This window comes from Quercus lobata, chromosome 9 (genome assembly GCF_001633185.2).
Source record: "Quercus lobata isolate SW786 chromosome 9, ValleyOak3.0 Primary Assembly, whole genome shotgun sequence".
NCBI classification, from domain to species: domain Eukaryota; kingdom Viridiplantae; phylum Streptophyta; class Magnoliopsida; order Fagales; family Fagaceae; genus Quercus; species Quercus lobata.
The window spans coordinates 22,228,411-22,250,913 of NC_044912.1; the positions used below are offsets into that span (position 1 = coordinate 22,228,411).

Below are 22,503 nucleotides of genomic sequence, written 5' to 3' on the forward strand. Positions count from 1 at the left end.
TTACCTACAAACTTCTGATTATTCAAGCTTTCAAGTAATGCATTCACCTACATGCAGTTTTGAAATATTCCTTTTAGGTTATGCTTTCTGACAACCGTTTAGGTCCTATGCATCTTAGAATATTAAAATTTTGGAAATTTTGGCAAGGTGCTCATGACTCAAGTAAAAAGGAGGCTAATTCTAAAGAAGTAGATAACCAGTCCTTCCTTGCATCAGGGGGCCGCAATTGAATGATCCATCTTTATGATGTCAGTAGGTTTGCTACTTTCCTCTGTTTTTTATTTTTATTTTGTTAATCTCTGCCCACTCACTGGGGTTTCTATACTGCTATTTATCTCTGTGAGTTGTGGACTTCTTTCATTGTAAGTTTGGATGGTTCTTGCTTCATTTTGAACGAAATTTCCTGAATTTGCTGCAATCCTTGATGGGTATTGCTTAATGAAAAGTTATCTGTCTCATATATGTGACTTCAACCTTTTTTTAATCTAAGTTTTATATCAAGGTTAGCAATCTGACATTGACCCAAAAAACAAATGAAATAAATATGACTCTAGGCTTACTTTGTCTTGAAGATTTATTTATTTTTTTTTTTTTTTCATGTAGCGGGTAATTTGTTTGTGTATTTTAAAGACATTTTAATGGGTAATATAATATTTTTGTCCTCGTTTGTGTCAAATTGTAATTTATAGGTCTTAATTTTATGTTTTTAGTTAGGCTGTAGCTGTTGCTTTGCAGATAGCTTTTGTTTGCAGCATATATTTTTTGAAATTCATGCATATATTTTTAGGACATGAACTTTCTACTAAGAAGACATATGCTAGGTACATGGAACTTTTCTTCCTTCTAATTTCAATTGGGTATTTGTTCTTGTGCTCCTTATTTTGAATTATGGCAGGGCAATTGATGTTTGTCTGGATTTTTGCTGCCTAGAATGTTACTTTTATGTGGATGAAATATCTTAAAGTGCATATTGGGTTTTCATTATTGGATATTTTGTTGCTCTTATTACTGCAAGGCTGAATAGAGTCTTCCTTGATTGCATATACAAACATAGATGATTTTGAAAGAATTGGAAACATCATTTATTTTTTGGCTTTGGAATATATTTTTGACTGCAAGGAAAATGTCATATCTCAATTGGGAGAGGTTGAGGAAGAATAGGGTCAAAGCCGAAGTTCGACATGGAGATATTATCTCATTTGGTAAGAATATCATTCCATATTTTTATATATGATAAATGTTACTGATGTGGTAGATATTTACTATCTAAATTAAAAAAAAAAAAAAAAAAAAGCTTTGGGAGAGGTGGGTTAGGCTGATTTCAAGACTCAAACTTGGAACACATTGCTTAAGGCAGACATAACTTGCCATCACAATGTCTTTTATTTTAATTTTCTCTATAATCTGTAGGATTGGTCTTTGATTTTGTAGGTTCCTTGAACAAATTGAATTTGAGGAATTGTTACCCTTAAAACATATATTCTAATGCTTTCAAGTGATCATGTTTGACAACCTACATAGTTATTAACCTTTTTGTCTCCTTCAACTTATAACTTGCATTTGCGTTTGCATTTGTTTACAAAGAACTTCTTGTGTCTACACCGATGCCAGATGGTGCAGTTTTAATAAGAAAAGAAGGTATATTCTTGATTATGTGTTATTCAGTTTAATGGTATTTTGTTGTATATTTGCTTCTCATAGTGCTTATTAAAAGTGGCTGTATTGGATATTGCATGATAGATATAATGTTTTTTAGAGACTTTTAATTATTGATTTTGTCCTTTTCAATGTTGGGCTTTTCTGGGTTTTGCATGTAATGCTTTTCTTAAAATTTTAGTTGATAATCTGTTTGATTGATGAGGGGAAAAATTCAAACGTCTTGATTTGAATTATATGGAGTAGCAAGTATGGTTAAGCTATATATAGGTAAATCATTCCAAATTTTTGCAACATTCCCTGTATAATGCTTTGAAGATAAAATGTTAAGTATAGTTTTTTCTTAAAAGAAATATTATGTAGAGGGTTGTAATTTAGTGCTGGAGTTTTTTAATCACATTTATGATGAGTATTTTTGCTATATGTTATGTATATTAAGCAAGTTTAGGGGTGATATTCTCAAATTTACATCTTGAGAACTTTGAAATCTTTGTGAACATGTAATTTTTTTGTTCTGCTTCCTGTCCATGGTTGTGGCATGTTCTTTTTGATTTTAGGGTAAGGGTTCTACAGATTTCTAAGAGTAATGCAGGATGGAGGTTGTCTAATCTTAGCTTTTGAGTAAATTTGATGGCCAAAATTGCACCATATTTGTCACAAATAAAAAGATATATGTTGCAACTAACAATGGCAAAATTGTTGATTGATGTGCAATCATTAAAATGTTAAATTTTGGTTCAAAGGTTGATATCAACCTAATTTTTAGCATATGTTACAATTTTAAGTGAATACATGTAAATTTGTTCAAATGTTAATTTTTATGCCTTACAGGGCTTTGAGGAGTACTTAAATTTGATTTTGGATGATGCTAGAAAAGTCAACATCAAGAGGAAGAGAAAAAAACTTTACGTGGGTTCATTTTCTCATTTTCCTTTGCTTTTAATCTCCCAAATGTGCATACTTTGAATGTGGTACATCTATTTTGTTATGGGTCAATTACATAAAAAAAAAAAAAATGTTAAGGGTAGATTCTTCTTAAGAGATGCAACACAACAACCACCTCTCTCTCTCTATCAATAGTGGAAAGTGATGATTTCAGCAATTGTGTAAATTGGCATTATATTTCCTTTTCAATCCCATTGAGGTCTAGCGTCTTTGTTTACTGGCAATGTTAGAATTTAGATATATCTTGGATCAAGAATGATTAATGTAATTATGAAAGATATTTTATTGAATGAGTATGGAATTAACTATATTTGTGTAATTAATTGTATTGGAGTGTACTTATATCAGCTATATATTTTCTAAATATGATCTCAAGCTCTTGGTTATCACGATATCTCATTGGATGTGATAGATTTTATTGATTTGGTATATAATTAATACCATGATCTTTATTTATTTATTTTTTCATATTGGGGAAGTTATCAATAGCTTTCCCGTGCATCGCACGGGTTAGTGACTAGTTAACTATATATTTAAATTTACTCTACTACCTGGTGAGATTATTGGTTACTTTAAAATTATCTGGTGTATGCATCTTCATTTTTTTTTTTTTTTTTGCTGAACAGTATGCTTCTTCATGATTATTATTAGTTTTATCCAATTAGATTATGATACATAATTAATCAAAATTAATTTTTAAAGAAGCAATTATAATCAATAAATCACAATCACACGTGATCAACCCTAATCATGAGAATGCAAATTAACCACCCAAATTTTGCTTTGGATATAACTTTTAATTTGTTAATTAGATTTAAGCACACGATATAACATTTTGATGGTCAGTGCTTCTAGATTTGTTTACAATTAAGTATTTGGAGATGTAATGGTCAAAATTATGATTTTATCCTTTTTGCAATGACGATATTAAATAAAGGTGGCAAAATGTAGTGTTTACAGTTTAACATCATAAAAAAATAAAAATAAAAAAACAAAAACCTAGAGGATAAAAGCTTCTGGTCTGCCAAATAGGGCTCTCCAATTTTTAATTGGACAATAATTGCTCTCATTTTCTTCAACTAGCAGGCAGACAAACATGTAAAAAAAAAAAAAAAATTCAGGGATTAACATTGGAAATTTCAAAGGTGTTCCACACTACGGTGTCTGCGCACTTCGAAGGGCAGGTTGCTGGTAGTGACTTTAAATGTGTTACGGATTTGTTGACCGCTTGCACTCATTTGTACAAACGGGGCCAGGTTTTATTAACTTCATTTCTCCAATAGTTTTCATCTGAACAATAATACGTTGCAGGCTACTCTTCTTCTCTGCAAACATAACAAGAAATTAATTAATTGCATAAATCTAAAAACCTGTACAACAATAAGGCCACCAAATAATGAACTCACTGCCTTCAGGGGCGACGTTGTTCGGCTCAGCAAACACCCTCGCAGTGGCAGATGAGAGGAACAAAAAGAGAAGCATCGTGATCATGATAATCCTCATGGAAATCTTGGCATCCATTTTGAATGGAAGAGACACCAATTCGTACTTCAAACATTCCTTATGTGATATATATACACACGTACACTTCCAAGAGGGAGCGTCCAATCCTTTTATTATTATTATTATTATTATTTATTTATTTTACGTCAATTAAAAAGTAGTCAATACCGGTGTCTGCGACGACCTTTTCAACTTTTCTTAAATCACAGCCCACCAGTGCAATTTCCTGGTCTCTTCATATTTTTTCTTCTAAAGGGCAAGGGCATCTTTTCAGACTATTAACTAGTGCGAAATATATTGGGTTAGGATCAAGTTATACTAACATAATCTATATCTCTTTCTATCTCTCTCCCTCTCTCTATATATATACTAGTATATAATTTGTGCATATACATGGTACCATTAAAAACAACACAATTACGCATATATGGATTCAAATTATATCTTATTTAAATCATAGATATATACATTAGTTTTTTACTATTCCTTTCTTTTTTATTTATTTTATTTTTTGGATATACACATGAGTTTATTATATAAGTTGGGTTTTTTATTGTTTATTTATATTAGTCTCTTCATCTTTTGCATAACATTAAATCACCTAGAAATTAAAAAAATACATAGATAGGACATGTGGCGTAAAATTAGACTACAATTATAATCCAATCTGAAAACTAATTGGATTTTCTTTGAGCTTTAGCTATTAATATATATATATATATATATATATAGATAGATAGATAGATAGATTAATAGGTAAAATTTAGAGAAAATCTAATTAGATTCTATAATTGAAGTCCAATTTTGCGTTATGTGTCATAAATAATTTATTTTTAGAGATTTTTATTTCTTAATTTTAGAGTCAAATGTGAGACCACATCATAAATATCTATCCAAGTGAGTTATTGCGTATAAAAGCCAAAGAGTCTAAAATTAATGAACATAAATTTTTTTTTTTTTAATTTTTAAAAATGGACAATTTACATTTTCTACCTAATAATATTATTACAAGACTTTTTAAAGAGTTAAAAAGAAAAAAGAAAAAAAGAATGACTATAAATAATATTTAAAGAATATATGTAATAATTATACTATACATCTTAATGTATATCTTTTAAGTATATTCATGCATATGCATGAGGTTACAAGCAAGTATATATTAATAGCCAAAACTCAAAGAAAATCCAATTAAATTTTAATTAGATTCTCAATTTTACACCACGTGTGCCATTTAATTTATAATTTTGTGCAAAGTGAATTATTGAGTGTAAAAATCGAATAGTCTAAACCCAATTAGATTTTGTTAGGGTAATAATTTATTTTAATTGGCTAATCATTTGACAAAATGCACCTTACTTGTAATTGGGTAGATCTAAGATGAGTTTAGTACTTCAAGAAACATGTTGTTCAAGTTAAGTATTAAAGACATGAAGATTGGTCCAAGAAACAAGTGAAGAAAAGTTATTCATTTAAGTCTCGACAGATGCCTGCTATCGGGATTTAATGTGAAGCTCGATAGATAGCTTGACAACAGCTCGATCTATCGAGAATTATGATTTTAGAATTTCTAGGGCTAAAATTTGGCCAAGTTTTGTGTATTTGTTTAGGATTTCTTTTCTTATAACCCTAGACATATATAAGGTTTATTTTAAAGGTCATCACATATGGATACAGAAACCAAGAGACTTATTTGCTTTGTGTGAAGCTACTATATTTGTATGTCATAGGGTTTTGTAACCAATTGCTTCGTGATTTTCATTGTTGATGATGTGAAGAGCTTTGCAGTCAACATTTATTCAAGTTGCTTGAGTTAGTCATGTACTGAGATCCGTGTAAAGGGTTAGACACAAATTGGAGGTTTGTGCATCAAAGGAAATAAAGCTACTACAAGATCAAGTCCAATTGGGTAATGGAGTAAGGGTTCAACTGTGGGTTGGTATTTCGGGATAGGCCAGGGTAGTTGGTAAGATTCTTTATACTTGTAACCGCTTAATTGTTGATTAGTGGAATCTTGGGAGTGGTGACCTTAAAATCACCTTGTGGGGTTTTTCTCTTGTGAGGTCTTCTCCATTTGTCAATAAATCATCGTGTCTAATTTATTTTCTGCTGCACTTAGTATTTTTGGTGATTTGTTGGTGCCTTCACAATTTGCATGCAATTGAATCTAATTAATCAACTTGGATAATTGAATTAATTAACTAGGGTCAAGCTATCTTAACCCAACAGATTTTAACTTGGATTTCAACTAGTGTCTAATTTTCCGCCACGTGTTCATCTAAGTTTTTAATTTTTGTGGCAAGTGAATTATTGGATGCGAAAATCAAAGAATCTAAAACCAATTAAATTCTAAATCATATATATGTGTGTGTGTGTGTGTGTGTGTGTGTATAAAATGAAAAACTATTACGTATTTTAGAAATGTATGATTTTAAAAAAAGTTTAAGTTAATATCATGTCTAATTTGAACCTCTTCTAAAAAAAAAGTATAATTTAAATCATATAATTGTGATTGTTTTTAATTGTACCTGTGCATATGCACGGGCTACACATTAGTATATATTAATAGGTAAAGCTCAGAGAAAAATCAATTAAAATTTGAAATTAGAATCCAATTTTGCGCTATATGTCTAAATTTATGTGGAGACCACACCATAATTATCCACTTAAGTTTTTTAATATTTGTGTCAAGTGAGTTAATGAGTGCAAAATACTAAGAATCTAATATTAATGAACTATAATTTAAAAAAAAAAAAATCAAGCACATATACTCAATAAAAATCACCATACAACAAAGATACCACATGTTCTATTTTACTAAATTTAGGTAAAAATTTTAATATGTGACTAATTATGTTTTTTAAAAATAATTTTACTAATTATTTATATTTTTATGATAAAAATTGTGTTTAATTTTAAATGTATCCATATGTATGCATGTGTTACATGCTATTTTTTAAATAATTTTACTAATTATTTATAATTTTATAATAAAAATTGTATTTAATTTTAAATGTATCTATGCATTTGCATGAGTTACATGCTAGTTTTAAGTAATGATATAACACCTACTAATTTTTTATTGAATTATATGTTCTTCATATTCATAACCCATCTTTTTGTTATAATGTCACTATTAATTTATACTTAATTAAGAGGTATGATTTTTTTTTTTTTTTTTTTTGGTAAGGCTATAAACGACATGAGCCGAGCCATGTATTAAAAGTTCAAAATTTTTTTTTTATTTAATATTATTTTGGATACAAGCCAAGCTCAAGCTCATCACCAAATAAAATTACATATCTAAGTTTGGTTCATTTGTCGTCAAACAAATTCAAACTTGTTCACAAGCTACTTGATTAGCTTTTTCACCCCTTCACAAATCTATAAATTTTTTTACTATGAATGGATTGTTTATATTATCAATAAACTATAAATATTAGTTTGATACCATATGAACTTATTTATAAACTTACATAATATAATCTCAACTATATATAAGTATATTCTTAGACAAGTATACAAATAAAAATTTAAAATTATATATAGTTAAATTGAGTCTTATGTTCACAAACACATTATTATTACTTGAGTTTGACCTAACCAGCTTATCATTGATAACACTACTATAGATTTTGAAGTTTTACATAGGATGCGAAATAAAAGGAGGGAAAAAAAGGGGCAGATGGTAGTAAAGTTGACATCAGCAAAGTCTATGATCGAGTAGAGTGGGCTTTTCTTTGGAAGGTGATGCTCAAACTAGGATTGGATGAAAAATGGGTATAGTTGGAAATGGAAATAATATGCATAGCTACCTACTTGGTCCTCATAAATGGAGGGTCAAAGGGTTTTGTCACCCTTACAAGGGGTATAAAACAAGGTGATCCGTTGTCTTCTTATCTATTCTTGTTTTATGTTGAAGGTTTGTCCACTATGATTAGAAAGGCAGAGGGAGCTCGACATTTGCAGGGTGTTCTATCCGGTAATGGTGGGGTCCACCTATCCCACCTTTTGTTTGCAAATGATAGTTTCATCTTTTGCCAAGCTACAATGGAGAAATGCCAATGGTTATTAGCCATCCTAGAGCAATATGAGGCAGCTTAAGGGCAAGCTATAAATACGCAAAAAACATTTTTGTTCTTTAGCAGAAATACAAGAACAGATGTAAAGCAAAACATACGGAATGTGATGGGGGGCTGTGAATGTTCAATAAGTGTATAAAAACACTATAAACGTTTAGACCCCTAATTTCCAAATTATCAATTCAAGCTTATTATCAAACAATTAATGTGCGGAATATGAACATAAGCAAATAACAGAATTGATAAACAATCTCAACCAAATAAAATCACATCCACAGCAGAAATTAAATGGCAAAAATTAAGGGAAGAGAGATGCAAACACAAGGACAACACAACGATGTGTTATCGAAGAGGAAACCGAAGCCCTCGGCGTAAAACCTCTTTGCCGCCCTCCAAGCGATAAATAATCCACTAAAGAATGTAGTTGGGATGCACGAACAGCAAAAGACCCTCCAAGCCAAATCTACCCAGTGTACCTAAGCCCTCCAAACTCCTACTCCAACGAGGTTACGCCAAACCTATTTCTTCTTTAGCTTACCAGATTCCGCTATAGCCTATAGCATCAACCAATATGAAATTGGTCCCTTCCTAACTGCTTCCCAAGCACCAAATGGCCTTCTCATAGATGTGGGTATGGTGAGAAAAGGTTTTGGTAATGTACCTCTCAAGGATGTAACAATGAAGAGGGTGAAAGTAGAGGAATTTGAAGAGTCACTATGTGAAGATTGGGGATGAGTCAATCTTGTTTTTCTCTAGGGTTTCTCTCTCAAAATTCTCTCTGGAAGCTTTCTACATTTCGTGGGTATAATGGGTATTTATACTGGTGTGTGTTTGGAATGCGAAGAGTTAGTTTTTCAAAATAGAGTTGGCTTGCGACTTAGCCTCGCGACTTGACTGAGCCGCGAGTTCTAGCCGCGAGGTAACAAAACGGCCAGACTAGACTTTTTGTCCTGTAGTGCTATAGCTGGCATGACGGTTCAGCTTCTCTGCATGCTTGGCACGTGTGCAACTTCTAGCGACTTGCAAGCCGCGAGCTACCTGTGAGATCCAGTTGCGAGTCCCTGATTCTTTCCACAATCTTGAGCATTTCTTCACACTCACTCACACACTACCCTTACATGATTTGCACCTAAATACAGGGTTACTAATTGCTAAAATACAATCAAATTTGGTACGGAATAAAGCCAACAAGATGGTTGATAAATTCAACCTTACAATCTCCTCCTTTGGCTATTCCATGACAAAACCCTAAAATGAACTCTAGATTTAACATGTGAGTTGAGAACAGTTAAACAAAACTCACTCACACCTAACTCTAGAATCTGTGTAGCTCTTGAATCATATGACCAAGTATCTCCTGAAACACAACAACACAATATGATCACCGTATGTAGAAAAACTTGTAATGCATATGAAGCAAGCACTATACGATCAAGGAAAATGGAATTAAGTAATAAACCATGGTTTGACCATACAAGCAATCACTATAAAATAGTGACCACAATGCTTATTCACACTTGGAATGAACATCCGGACATACAAGCTAATAAGCTCAATGCAAATCACTTGCATGTCCAACACTCAACCAATGCACAATACATGAAGTATATGCATCTAGGAACAAAATCCTACTAGGGCACAAGAGTGAGAGTACTTCAAGAAAATTCATAACATTTAGCTAGAAGTACTAGGCTACAAAGCATAAAGGCTGCATAAGCAAGGTACAAACCATAAAAGCCTAGAAACACATGGAAACAAACCCTAAAAGCTTACAAAAGTAACAAGGGTACAAATGTACCATAAACAAGTACCATAAGATTCAAAAGTTTTAATAAAAACAACTATGAGTTTAAACCAAACTATTAACCAAAGTGTAGCAAACCCATAATATAGACAACATTATCCAAACCATAAAACCAACAACATAAACATAAAGTAAAAACTGAGGTAAAAACTGCTAAATGTAAGTTTTATGCAGGCTCCCCCTTAAACTGACACTCCCCTTCAAGATCTGCCCTTCAAAAATTCTCTCCCTTTTTGACCGGAATGGCCAAAGGGTCACTGATGAGTGGAGATGCTATCAAACTTTGCTGAGAGAATGTTCATCTGGTCTTGTATTGCAGCCAGCCTATCAGAATGCTCATTTTGGACATCTCTAAGTCCATCAATCATCTCTAAGATGATCTGGAATGCATCTGGAGGTACAACTGATGAAGATGAAGCTCTGCTCCTCTTGCCTCGGCCTCTTGATCTTGAAGCTTGTCTTGTAGCCTCTGTCTTAGTGTCCATGGGTTCACCTTCAGCTTGGTCACCTTCCTCTTCATCACCTGGGAGACGAACCTGTATCCTTGTGATGGTCAGTTTGTTGATGGCTGAGGGTGTAGGCATGAGGCTGATATCTTGAAGGATGGCAACACCTTTTAGTCTAAAAGGCCTTATAAGAAGGCTGGGAAAAATCAGCTTGGCCCTAGAGGTTGTTCTAGTCTCATCCACAATGGTGTCAAAGATGTGAGAGCTAATGTCTATGAAGGTTTTCTCCTTGAGCTCCATGAGAAAGATAGCTCTAGCATTGTTGATTGTAGTCAGCTTCCTCACTGGGTACAAGTTGAACATCATGATGGTTGTGAGACACCTCATGTCAGCTGGGAAGGCATTAGTGTTAAGACATCTCCCCTCTCTAACACCACCAATATGAGATTGGACAGTTTCTATGGATAGCATCCTGTCCTTGTAATTGGTGAAGTCATGGTCATCTAAACATTCAAGCCCTAACACCTCATCCATATCACCCACATCTATGGTGAACTCATGTCCTCGAATCCAACAATCTGTCTCGTCCTTTCTTAACCTAGCATTAGCATAAAACTCCCTAATCAGAGGCTCACACACTCCAGGCAAGTCACTTAACAACTTATTCCAACCTCTACCCTCAAAACAGCTTGGAATGAAGGTGTCCTTCAAATCCACCAAGTCTACAAATCTTTCCTGAATGATGGTTGCCTTTATGTAGAACTGAGTGTATCTCTCAAAATGCTGAAGAGACCTGAACTTGGTATTGTCCATCTTCAGCCTCTTGTCACCCTTCTTGGCAGTAGTCTTCTTCTTTGTAGGAGAAGGAGCCATCTGTAAACACAACAGAAAAGGCCACAAAAATAGAGCACAATAGATGGAAATGCAAACATTAATAATAGGTTAGTATAACTGAAAAGAGCATAGAACTATACCACCATTCAGTTCGTATTCAGTTGAGATTCAGACATTGAAAGAGATAGCTCAAAACAGAAAAGGATAAAACAACCTATCAACAAAACTTATGCATAACACATTGAGACAATGAGTACAACAACTCAATCATGAACACTTCTAGGACACATTCCCAAACATAGACTTCAAAATGCACTAATCAGCTGTATAGAAGCATATGTCAATGAGACATATCTTAATGAGTATGAGATGATCAAACCAAATAGCATATGACAATGAGACATATTATCATGGGTATGAGAAAAACCAACCAACACAGATCAGTTAACAAACTCAAAATAGAAATACAATTATGATAACACTAAAATGTAGCAACTTAAAAGCATAAAAAACAATACCTATACATCCAAACTTAACAAAAATAACCCAACCCATGATCGAAACCCCAAGAATCCCAATACAGAAAACAACTCACAAATTTAATAAAATAAAGCTCAAAAACATGAAATATGTAGTGAGAAAGAGAAAACCCATACCTTTTTCTTGAAGATTTGAAGTTGAAATGAAGCAAAAATGGAGGTTTTCTGAGAGTGACATGGTGAGTTTGAGAGAGGTTTAAGTGAGGAAGATAATGAATAGTCACAAATGTTCAAGGGAAAACGGAAAAGTTTTAAAAACTGTACTTAAAATGTAAAACACGCGATTTTCGCGTTTGAGTCAAGTTGCGTGCAAGTCGCCAGGGCCACCCGCCAAAACACTTAAAAACAAAATTTTGAAATATTTTCTAAGTGTTTTTCGCGACTAGAAAGTCTACCTGCGAGAGAGTCGCGAGGTGAGCCTCGAAAATCTCTGTGTACCCCTCGCAACTGGACCATCCACCCGCAAACAAGTCGCCAGACTAAGTCACGAGAAACATTAAAAACCCAAATTTTGAAAAATATTCTAAGTATTTTTTGTGACTGGGACATTGACCGGCCAATGAGCCGCGAAAAATCTCTGAGTGGGCTCGCGACTGGAGCATGCGATTGGATCAACCCGCGACTGAGTCGCCAAAACAGGGTAATATTGTTTTTGAAATTTTTGAGATTTTTGCAAAACAAAAGACTTTCCAAAAACAACTAAAACACTCAAAAATCTTTTTGGGTTTGATCAACAAAGATTGAGCATGTAAAAACACATTTAATCAAGTACAATCACACAAATGAATATGACATTCATTGAACATAGACTTGTGTGAAGTGTGTGGATATCAAAAATGAGAAAGTCCTTAGTCTAATGTGAAGCTTCAATGATCAATTCAACCAAGACATACACAATTAGCACTAGATAATGTGACCCATCTCAATTATAGAAATATGCATATATGATCTCCCACAAAACTTGATAACATAACTTTGAAGCTTTTCATTTGGCTTCATATTCATCATAACATTTGATCTTTTTGAATCAAAACATCTCATTGTGAGATCGATGCCTGAAATTTTTGATATTTCATTTGATGAGCAAGCCTTTGGCTTTTTGGGCATCATACATTTTATTTTAGGTCGCTTTCCCTTTTTTCTAGTCAAATACTAGTATGTGCGACAGGCTTTTGCAGCTCAATATCTCTTTTCATTTGGAGATTTACATTTGGTGAGCTCTTTAAGCAAAAAAAATAAAATAAATGAGTGGGAAGATATATAGGCACAAGTCTATGCATGTCTCAAGATCAACAAAACCATTCACTAATCATTCATGACGAGTTTGAAGATCTATTTACAACAGTCACATAGATGTCAAGAGTTCTCCCACAATAATATAAGTGCATAGGGAGCAAGCTACACTCGTAAATACACACAGCCATTAGTACAAAGGTACAAGGCCAAACATGCTTTGAGACAAAACTTAACAAAGTCGATCAAACTTTTTGATTTTCAACTTTTTATGTGTTTTTGGATTTTTGACATAAAGACAAGAAAAGGATTGATAAAAAACAACAATGTAAAACACACAAAAAAATAAACAAAAACAAACACAATATTCCAAAACAAGCTATCAACTCAACATAAAGCACACACCCAAGCAAAGTCCCAAAGCATAGGAAGTATTAATGCATGGACATGTTGTAATGCTTATGCATGAGTATCCTTCTTCACCCACACGTCATGTGTGTTTGGGGTGATATCCGTATAGGATTGGGTACGAGAGTTAGGGCTTTCAAACCTTCTAGTGAAGCTTTCCAAGCAGTTTATGAATGCTCCAATTATCTTTATCACGTCCATCATTCCGGGATCACCATTTCGACCTCTTGATGGCTCAACTTCCCAAGTCCTCTTGTCGTTTCTTGGTCCTCTTGACCTTTGATCACTAGCATTCCTCAATATTCTCAGCTTATGGCAATTGGGTCGGGTGTGCCCTTGAAGTTCGCAATGATGACACACATGGTTTGTTCTAGGACCTTTTTGCGATCGTGGAAGAGATTTTGCTCTGGCTTCAGACTTGGCCACAGATTGATTACGGGGCTTGTTTAACACCCGCTGTTCAGCCACATTCTTCTTCTTCTCAACATTTGCCTTCTCCACAGTAGGGGCAACTACAACCGGCTCTTTGGCCTTCACAAACTTCACTTCTTTGGAGATATTCACAGTTGAACTACATTCTCCGGTGTATCCCAATTCGGTTTTGTCGGAGAAGGATTTTTGAGAGGAAAGGACATCATCAAGCTTCCTTGTGGATACTCACTCTACCTTGGCATTTGCTTGAACCACCTCAAGCTCAAGGAATTTCACCTTGGTGTAAGCTTCAGTTAGCTCACCATTTAGCATCTCAATCTCACACTTGGCCTCCTTGTATCTCATTAGGAGGCTTCTATATTCCTCCTCTGCTTTCTTCATCTTCTTCACAGCTGCTTTGGCCACCCTTGCATACTCTCCCAACTTCTCAAGGAGTGAGTTGTAATTCTCTTGAAGACCGGCTGAATCTTCGTCTTCTTCAGCATTTGATTCTTCCACAATTCCCATTGATTCCTTATCACTATGCTCCCCAAGTTCTTGCAGAAGCAAATTCAAGTCCTCCGAAGACTCAACATGAGCAATGGTCATAAATGCTGAGAAATTCCCTTCTTCATCACAACTATCCTCCGAATCAGAGGTGGAGGAATCTAAGTCACTGAGAGTGGTGGCATACACCTTGCCCTTCGATCTCAAGTAATTAGGACATTCCTTTTTGAAATGGCCATGCCATTACACTTAAAACAAGTGACTCCTTGAATAGATTGGGACTCCTTCCCTTCTTTCCTTTTGAAGTCCTTCTTCTCCTTTCCGGAAATCATGAATTTCCCTTTATCACCAAATTTCTCACTGTTCTTGAACTTTAGAAATTTTCAGAAATTCTTTGCAAGGTAGGCAACATCCTTTTTGACTACATCCTCATCCGATGAATCGTGAGCTTCTACCCTTTCATTTATCATCTTAAGAGCAAGTGATTTGCTCTTTCTTTGATTTGGTAATGAAAGCTGATATGTTTGGAGAGAACCAATCAGCTCTTGGACTTTGATTTCATCAAAGTCCTTGCTCTCCTCAATTGCAGTCACCTTTGCACGAAAGCTCTCCGACAATGAACGAAGAATTTTTCGTACAACTTTCAAGTCCTTCGTTTTCTCTCCCAAGTTAAACTTGCCAATGACCACATCATTCAGCTTGCTATAGAAAGAGTCAAAAGACTCATCCTCACTCATTCTTAGCTCCTCAAACCGAGTGGTCAGCATTTGCAAATTGGTGTCTTTAACTTTCTTCGTTCCCTCGTATGTAGTCTCCAATATCTGCCATACCTCCTTGGCAACGGTCATGTGAGAAATCCGGTGGAACTCATCTGGAGACACGCCACAAAAAAGAGCGTTAAGTGCTTTGCTATTAGCATTTAACGCCACAAGGGCTGCCTTTTCCCATGTGGATTTGGCTGCCTCCGGCTTTGTCCAACCTATTTCAACAGCATCCCAAATACCCTTATCTATTGAACACAAAAATGCTCTCATCCGCACCTTCCAAAAGGCATAGTTGCTACCATCAAAATATGGTGGAGCATTTAAAGATTGAGACTGGTCAATCTCAATATGGGGTGAAGGATCACACTAAGGTAATGAAACCAATATAAGTGTACCCGCTCTGATACCAATTGAATGTTCAATAAGTGTATAAAACACTATGAACGTTTAGACCCCCAATTTCCAAATTATCAATTCAAGCTTATTATCAAACAATTAATGTGTAAAATATGAACATAAGCAAATAACATAATTGATAAAAAATCTCAACCAAATAAAATCACATCCACAGCAGAAATTAAATGGCAAAGATTAAGGGAAAAGAGATACAAACACAAGGACAACACAACGATGTGTTATCAAAGAGAAAACTGAAGCCCTTGGCGTAAAACCTCTCTGCCGCCCTCCAAGAGGCAAATAATCCACTAAAGAATGTAGTTGGGATATATGAACAGCAGAAGACCCTCCAAGCCTAATCTACCCAGTGTACCTAAGCCCTCTAAGCTCCTACTCCAACGAGGTTACGTTGAACCTATTTCTTCTTTACCTTACCTGATTCCGCTATAGCCCATAGCATCAACCAATATGAAATTGGTCCCTTTCTAACTGCTTCCCAAGAACCAAATGGCCTTCTCACATATGTGGGTATGGTGAGAAAAGCTTTTGGTAATGTACCTCTCAAGGATGTAACAATGGAGAGGGTGAGAGTAGAGAAATTTGAAGAGTCGCTATGTGAAGATTGGGGATGAGTCAATCTTGTTTTTCTCTAGGGTTTCTCTCTCAAAATTCTCTTTGGAAGCTCTTTACATTTCGTGGGTATAAGGGGTATTTATACTGGTGTGTGTTTGGAATGCAAAGAGTTAGTTTTTCAAAAAAGAGTTGGCTGGCGGCTTGGCCTTGCAACTTGACTGAGTCGTGAGTTCCAGCCGCAAGGTAACAGAATGGCCAGACTGGACTTTTTGTCCTGTAGTGCTACAGCTGGCATGACGGTTCAGCTTCTCTGCATGCTTGGCACGTGTGCAACTTCTGGTGACTTGCAAGCCGCGAGCTACCCGTGAGATCCAGTCACGAGTCCCTGATTCGTTGCACAATCTTGAACCTTCACACTCTCTCACACACTACCCTTACATGATTCCCACCTAAATACAGGGTTACTAATTGCTAAAATACAAGCACATTTGGCACGAAATAAAGCCAACAAGATGGTTGATAAAATTCAACCTTATAGGCTAAATAGTGGAGGATTGTGAAAAGTATCTTGGGTTACCAATGGCTAGCGGAAAATCTAAAGTGAATACATTCAAATACTTGCAAGAAAAGATCACAAGGAGGGTGATGGGATGCAAAGAAAAATTTATTTCAAAGGCAGGAAGGGAAATCTTAATCAAGACAGTAGTGCAAGCAATACCAACATACTCCATGAGCATTTTTAAAATTTTGAACGCTTTGTGTGATACTATAAACTCCACCATGGCCAAATATTGGTGGGGCCAAACAAAGGAGGAGAAGAAGATACATTGGATAAATTGGAAAAAATTATGCTCACCAAAAGCAAAGGGTGGTATGGGCTTTAGAGACATCCAAGCTTTCAACCTAGCATTGCTAGCAAAATAGGCATGCCGATTGATACATCACACTCACTCTCTCTTCCACCGGATTTACAAAGCAAGGTATTTCCCAACTTGTTTGTTTATGGAGGCTGAGTTGGGACATAATCCCTCATATGTTTGTTGTAGCCTACTGGCTGCAAGAGACATTATAAGGGTAGGGTCACAATGGAAGGTGGGGGATGGTAGAAGAATAAAAGTGGCTGTTGATAAATGGCTGTCACACTTCATTGGGGAAGACTAGACCACTATGCTAGTTAGTGAGCTCATTGATGAAGACACGGGCCAGTGGAATAGACAAAAGGTGCATGATTTATTTGCACCCAGCATTCGGTGAGAGATTTTGGCCATACCTTTGAATGCAACACATAGAAGTGACGAGTTAGTGTGGAAGGAAAATAGAGCAAGGAGGTTCTCTATTAAAACAACTTACCAAGTTGCTCTATGCCTCATAAATCAAGATGGTGCAGAACACTCGGATGTTTGTATGGATGGTAAGGTGTGGAAGACAATTTGGGCCCTAAGGGAATTTTATTTGTAGAGTGTGTTCAAACATTCTCCCCACTAAGGATATTCTGCATCGCAGAAGGGTGAAGGTGGACTCAAGATGCGAAATCTGTTGTCAACAACCTGAATCAAATTAACTCTCACTTGCTATGGGAATGTCCAATGGCACGAAATGTGTGGACAATATCGAAAGGAAGGGTGCAGAAATGTAGCAACCAGGTGCGTGACTTCTTCCACTTATTTCAAACGCTGAAGGATAAGCTAACGAAGATGGAGCTTGAACGGTGGGCCACGACGTAATGGAAAATCTAGAATGCTTGGAATAAATACTATTTTGAGAAGGTTTAGATGCAGCCAAGGACAATCATGGATCATGCCACGGGACTACTGGAGGACTACCAGCGTCTTGTAGCATCTCAAAACACCTCTTGAGATACACAATACTAGCCTCTTGAGTCATTCTCTATGTGTAGTGGGTGGGACTCACTACAACAAAATGTATTTTTAGTAACGAAAATTAGTGAGGAAATATTTTTTGTCGCTAAAAATACAGATTTAGCGACGAAATATGAATTTCGTCGCTAATAATGGAAAAAAATTATAACATTTAGCGACGAAAAATAATTTTCATCGCTATTGTGATCTGAAAAATGGGACCATTGGCGCGAACTTAATTAATCTATAGAGACGAATTATTTCGTCGTTAAAAGTTGAAACTTTTAGTGACGAAATATTTCGTCACTGTAGGTACTGCTGTGGATAATATTAGCAAAGAAAATTATTTCGTGGCTAAAAGGTGGAATTAGTGACGGAATAAAATTGTCGCTAAAAATAAATCACAAGTTTTCATTTCATTGTTGTAGTGACGAAATTAAAATTCGTCGCTAGAAGTATGTTTTAGCGACGAAGTAGGAATTTTGTCACTAAAAATATTAACAAATTCTGGGTTCTTTAGTGACGAAATTCCTATTTCGTCACTAAAAACGTAAATACCAGACCGTTTGCGATGAAGAAATGGGCATTAGCGACGGAAGTACTTCGTTGCTAAAGATGGGAATATAAATAGCCCCATTTCATTACTAAGCTTCCTGTATCATTTTGGTCAAAAGAAAAAATACCCAGCCACTCTTCTAGAGTTTTTCCAAACCAAAAAAAACCCACCGTCACCGATGTGAAGACCGTCATCGATGAAACCGTTGCTAATGTGAAGACTATTGCCGATGAGACCGTCGCTAATGTGAAGACCGTCGTCGATTTGAAGAAACCAACCGTCGTCGATTTGAAGAAATCAACTGTCGCCCATTTAAAAACTGTCGCCGATTTGAAGACCGTCGCCGTTTTGAAGACCCTTCACCTTCTGAGCTTCGACCGTTCGCATTTCGAGCTCCGACCCTTTGCCTTCCCCAAGCTTCGACCCTTCGCCTTTCTCAAGCTTCGACGACCTTTCGCCTTCCTTGGCACCGGCGAACCCAGCCCGACTCTTGGTACACTATTCTCTGTGGGTCTTTCTCTAATTTCTGTTTTGTTTAAGAATTTTTGATTTTTTTTTTCTGGGTTTCAATGTTGCAAACGTTGACAAGTTTTACCAGCAGTGCGATCTCGGTGCGTATTTTTTTTTTTTTTTTGTTCTTTCTATATTTTTGCTTTTCTAAACAAAAACAAAAAAAATGTTTTTTAATATTATGTGACATGGGTTTGTGGTGAATTTTATTGTGAGTTTGCAATTGATGACTTACTTGGTGTTGACTGTACTTTTTGATTGTATAACTTGTGGGTTGTTATATGTATTTGTAATTTTTGAGAGTTTGTCAAAAATTCTTTATTTTTTAAGAAGGTTCTTATCCTTTGTTGCATGTTGTTCTTGTTTTCAACAGTTGATACCGTATACATGTCCTCTTTACTGTTGTTTTGGTTTTGTATTACTTTCTACTTATGTTTGCTTTAGTGACAAGAAGTCACAACTTGTTATTTAGGGAAAGGCCAATCTAAATTCAGGATTTCAAGGGCCGAGGTACCTTGATAAATTTATCCTATTTGGCCTATGGTACATTGGATATCATGGTTTCCTGTCCACAGCTTTGGTTTGATGAATAATTGTGAAACACTTTGAGTCTGCTAAGGGATATCAAGGATTATTAGTGCATTCTTGTTGTTTCTAGTGTGGAGATAAAGAAGACCTAACATTGCTTTTCAATATATGCATATCTTCATTTGTAGCATAGATGGCTTACGTGTTTATATTTTGGAGGTCCCAATTTTGTTAACTACTTTTGAGTTTAGTCTTTAGAGAGAGCCAAACCTAACACTTTGTTTTGAAACAGACACAAGTGAAGTGATCTCAAATGTTGTTGTGAACAAGAACTAGACACTGGACATATATAATCATAAAGGTAAGATTATTCATGGGTCTTTTTTTTTCTTTTTCTTTTTTTCTTTTGTATGTGGGCTAAAGCTAACTAAAAGTTATCTTTCTTTTATCTCCAGCTCTCTTTCTCTTTTGTGGTTGAAGAAATTGTGAGGAACAAGGTGAAGAACACAAGTTAACTTTGGATTTTTTTAGAAAGTTGTAAACTTAGCTTGAACAAAGTAAGTAAATTCTAGTCAAAAACTTATAAAACTTTATACTTGTGATGCTGGAAATTGAATTTGTGGTGGGTTGTTGTGTTGGAGCAAGCGGGTGGCTTGTATGGTGTTATAAGGTTGCTTAAATACACATGGGGAGTGTTTTTTATTTCTCGCAAATGTGAATGAGTATTTTTTATTAGATGTAATAAATAGTATTTTATTTGATTTAAATACTTGTAAAACTCTATACTTGTGATGTTGGAAATTGGTTTTGTGATGGGTCGTTGTGTTAGAGCAAGCGGGTGACTTGCATGGTATTATGAGGTGGCTTAAACTAATATTAGGAGTGTTTTTCATTCCTTGCAAATATGAATGAGTATTTTTGATTAGATGTAATGAATTGTATTTTATTTGATTTAAATACTTGTAAAACTTTATACTTGTGATGTTGGAAATTGGTTTTGTGGTGGGTTGTTGTGTTGGAGCAAGCGGGTGGCTTGCATGGTGTTATAAGGTGGCTTAAATACATAATTGGGAGTGTTTTTTATTTCTTGCAAATGTGAATGAGTATTTTTTATTAGATGTAATGAATAGTAGATTTCAATACTTGTAAGCATTATAGTTGTGATGTTTGTGATTGGTTTTCTTGTGGGTGGTGTTGGAGCAAGCGGGTGGCTTGCATGGTGTTATATGGTGGTTTAAATTCATATTGGGAGTGTTTTTCATTTCTTGCAAATTTGAATGAGTATTGTTGATTAGATGTGATGAATAGTATTTTATTTGATTTAAATACTTGAAAACTCTATACTTGTGATGTTGGAAATTGGTTTTGTGGTGGGTTGTTGTGTTGGAGCAAGCGGGTGACTTGCATGGTGTTATAAGGTGATTTAAATACATATTGGAAGTGTTTTTTATTTCTTGCAAATGTGAATGAGTATTGTTGATGAGATGTGATAGATAGTATTTTATTTTATTTCAATACTTATAAAACTTTATACTTGTGATGTTTGTGATTGGTTTTGTGTTGGGTTATTGTGTTGGAGCAAGCGGGTGGCTTGCATGGTGTTATAAGGTAGTTTAAACTAATATTGGGAGTGTTAGAGTGTGCAATGTACATTTGTTTAAATATTAATATAGACTTGTGCATTCATGAATGGGATATTGTGCATGAGTTGTCCTATGGTTTTTTTTTTTTTTTGGGGGGGGGGGTGAAATTGGAGTTTCTGTATTGGTTTTAGTTATTTATTTTTGGGCATTTTGTGTTGTGAGAGATGGTATGGGATAGATCTAGTTTTGAAGCTATTGATTGGATACTAGGAATGTGGTTATTGATTTTATATTTAGTGGTTGAGTTTTAAGTTGGACTTTAAATTCTTTGACTTATTTGTGGGGCTTTGTGTAGATTGGTGTTATTTATTTACTTTCTACAACTAATACTTTAGGAGTTGTGATTTTAATTCATTGGTGTGGCTACTCTTAATGCATTGTTAGAAATATTTCTTATAACATAGTTAATGTTTTTACTTTACGATTTTAATGTAGTAGTGTTTTTTTATTTGTGTAGATTTCTTATTGGTGGCTTTAGTGGATTTACTTTTGGCATTATTTGAAGACATATGAGGACATCTTCCGTTGGTTCTAATTATATTATGCTACACTTTTTGTATTGTTATAAAACATCTTGAGTTATTGTATGTGTTGCAAACAATTGTTGTATGGAAGGAATTTGAATCGGATACTTGTTTTATTTTTTACTTCTGGAATGTATGGATCGATTTTTTATAAATGTGTTGTTGAAATAAATGTGTTAATCAAATGTGAGGTTTTAATAATGTAATGATAGGTTACAGATTAATATCAAAGCCATGAAAATAATAAAAAAAGAAAATAAGTTTTAGCGACGAATTTTTTCGTCACAAATATAGCTACAAAAAAATTGTTTTAATGACAAAATATTTCGTCGCTAAATGTAGCAGAATTTTGTAAGAGATGGTTTTAGTGATGAAAATTTTCGTCGCTATATGTGCCTGGATTTTCTTAAAAATAGTTTTAGTGACAAATTTTCTCGTCACTATATGTACTCAAAAATAGTTTTAGTGACGAAATTGTTCGTCACTAAATATGATTTAATAAACTGAAATGGTTTTAGTGACGAAATATTTTCGTCGCTGAATATTGTTTTTAGCGAGGAAAATATTTAGCTACGAAAACGTTTCGTCGCTAAAAGTTAAAAAAAAAAAAATCAAATTGGACTTTTAGTGACGAAATTTTTCGTCGCTAGGATTTTTAGCGACGAGGCTACAGTGACGAAACGAGTTTCATCACTAAAAGTCCATTTTCGTCGCTAAAGGTCCTTAGTGAAGAAAAATTGGACTTTTAGTGACGAATTTTTTCGTCACTGAAAATACATTTTGTT

At 34.8% G+C, this 22,503-nt stretch overlaps 1 long non-coding RNA gene across 1 annotated transcript; it reads left to right on the forward strand.

Annotated features, from left to right (window-relative positions):
* Positions 1-18,637: 18,637 nt before the first annotated feature.
* On the forward strand, positions 18,638-20,139 carry LOC115960368. The gene is made up of 3 exons (XR_004085175.1): positions 18,638-19,124; positions 19,844-19,912; positions 20,007-20,139. It is a non-coding gene; the product is annotated as an uncharacterized LOC115960368 (long non-coding RNA).
* The last annotated feature ends 2,364 nt before the right edge of the window (positions 20,140-22,503 follow it).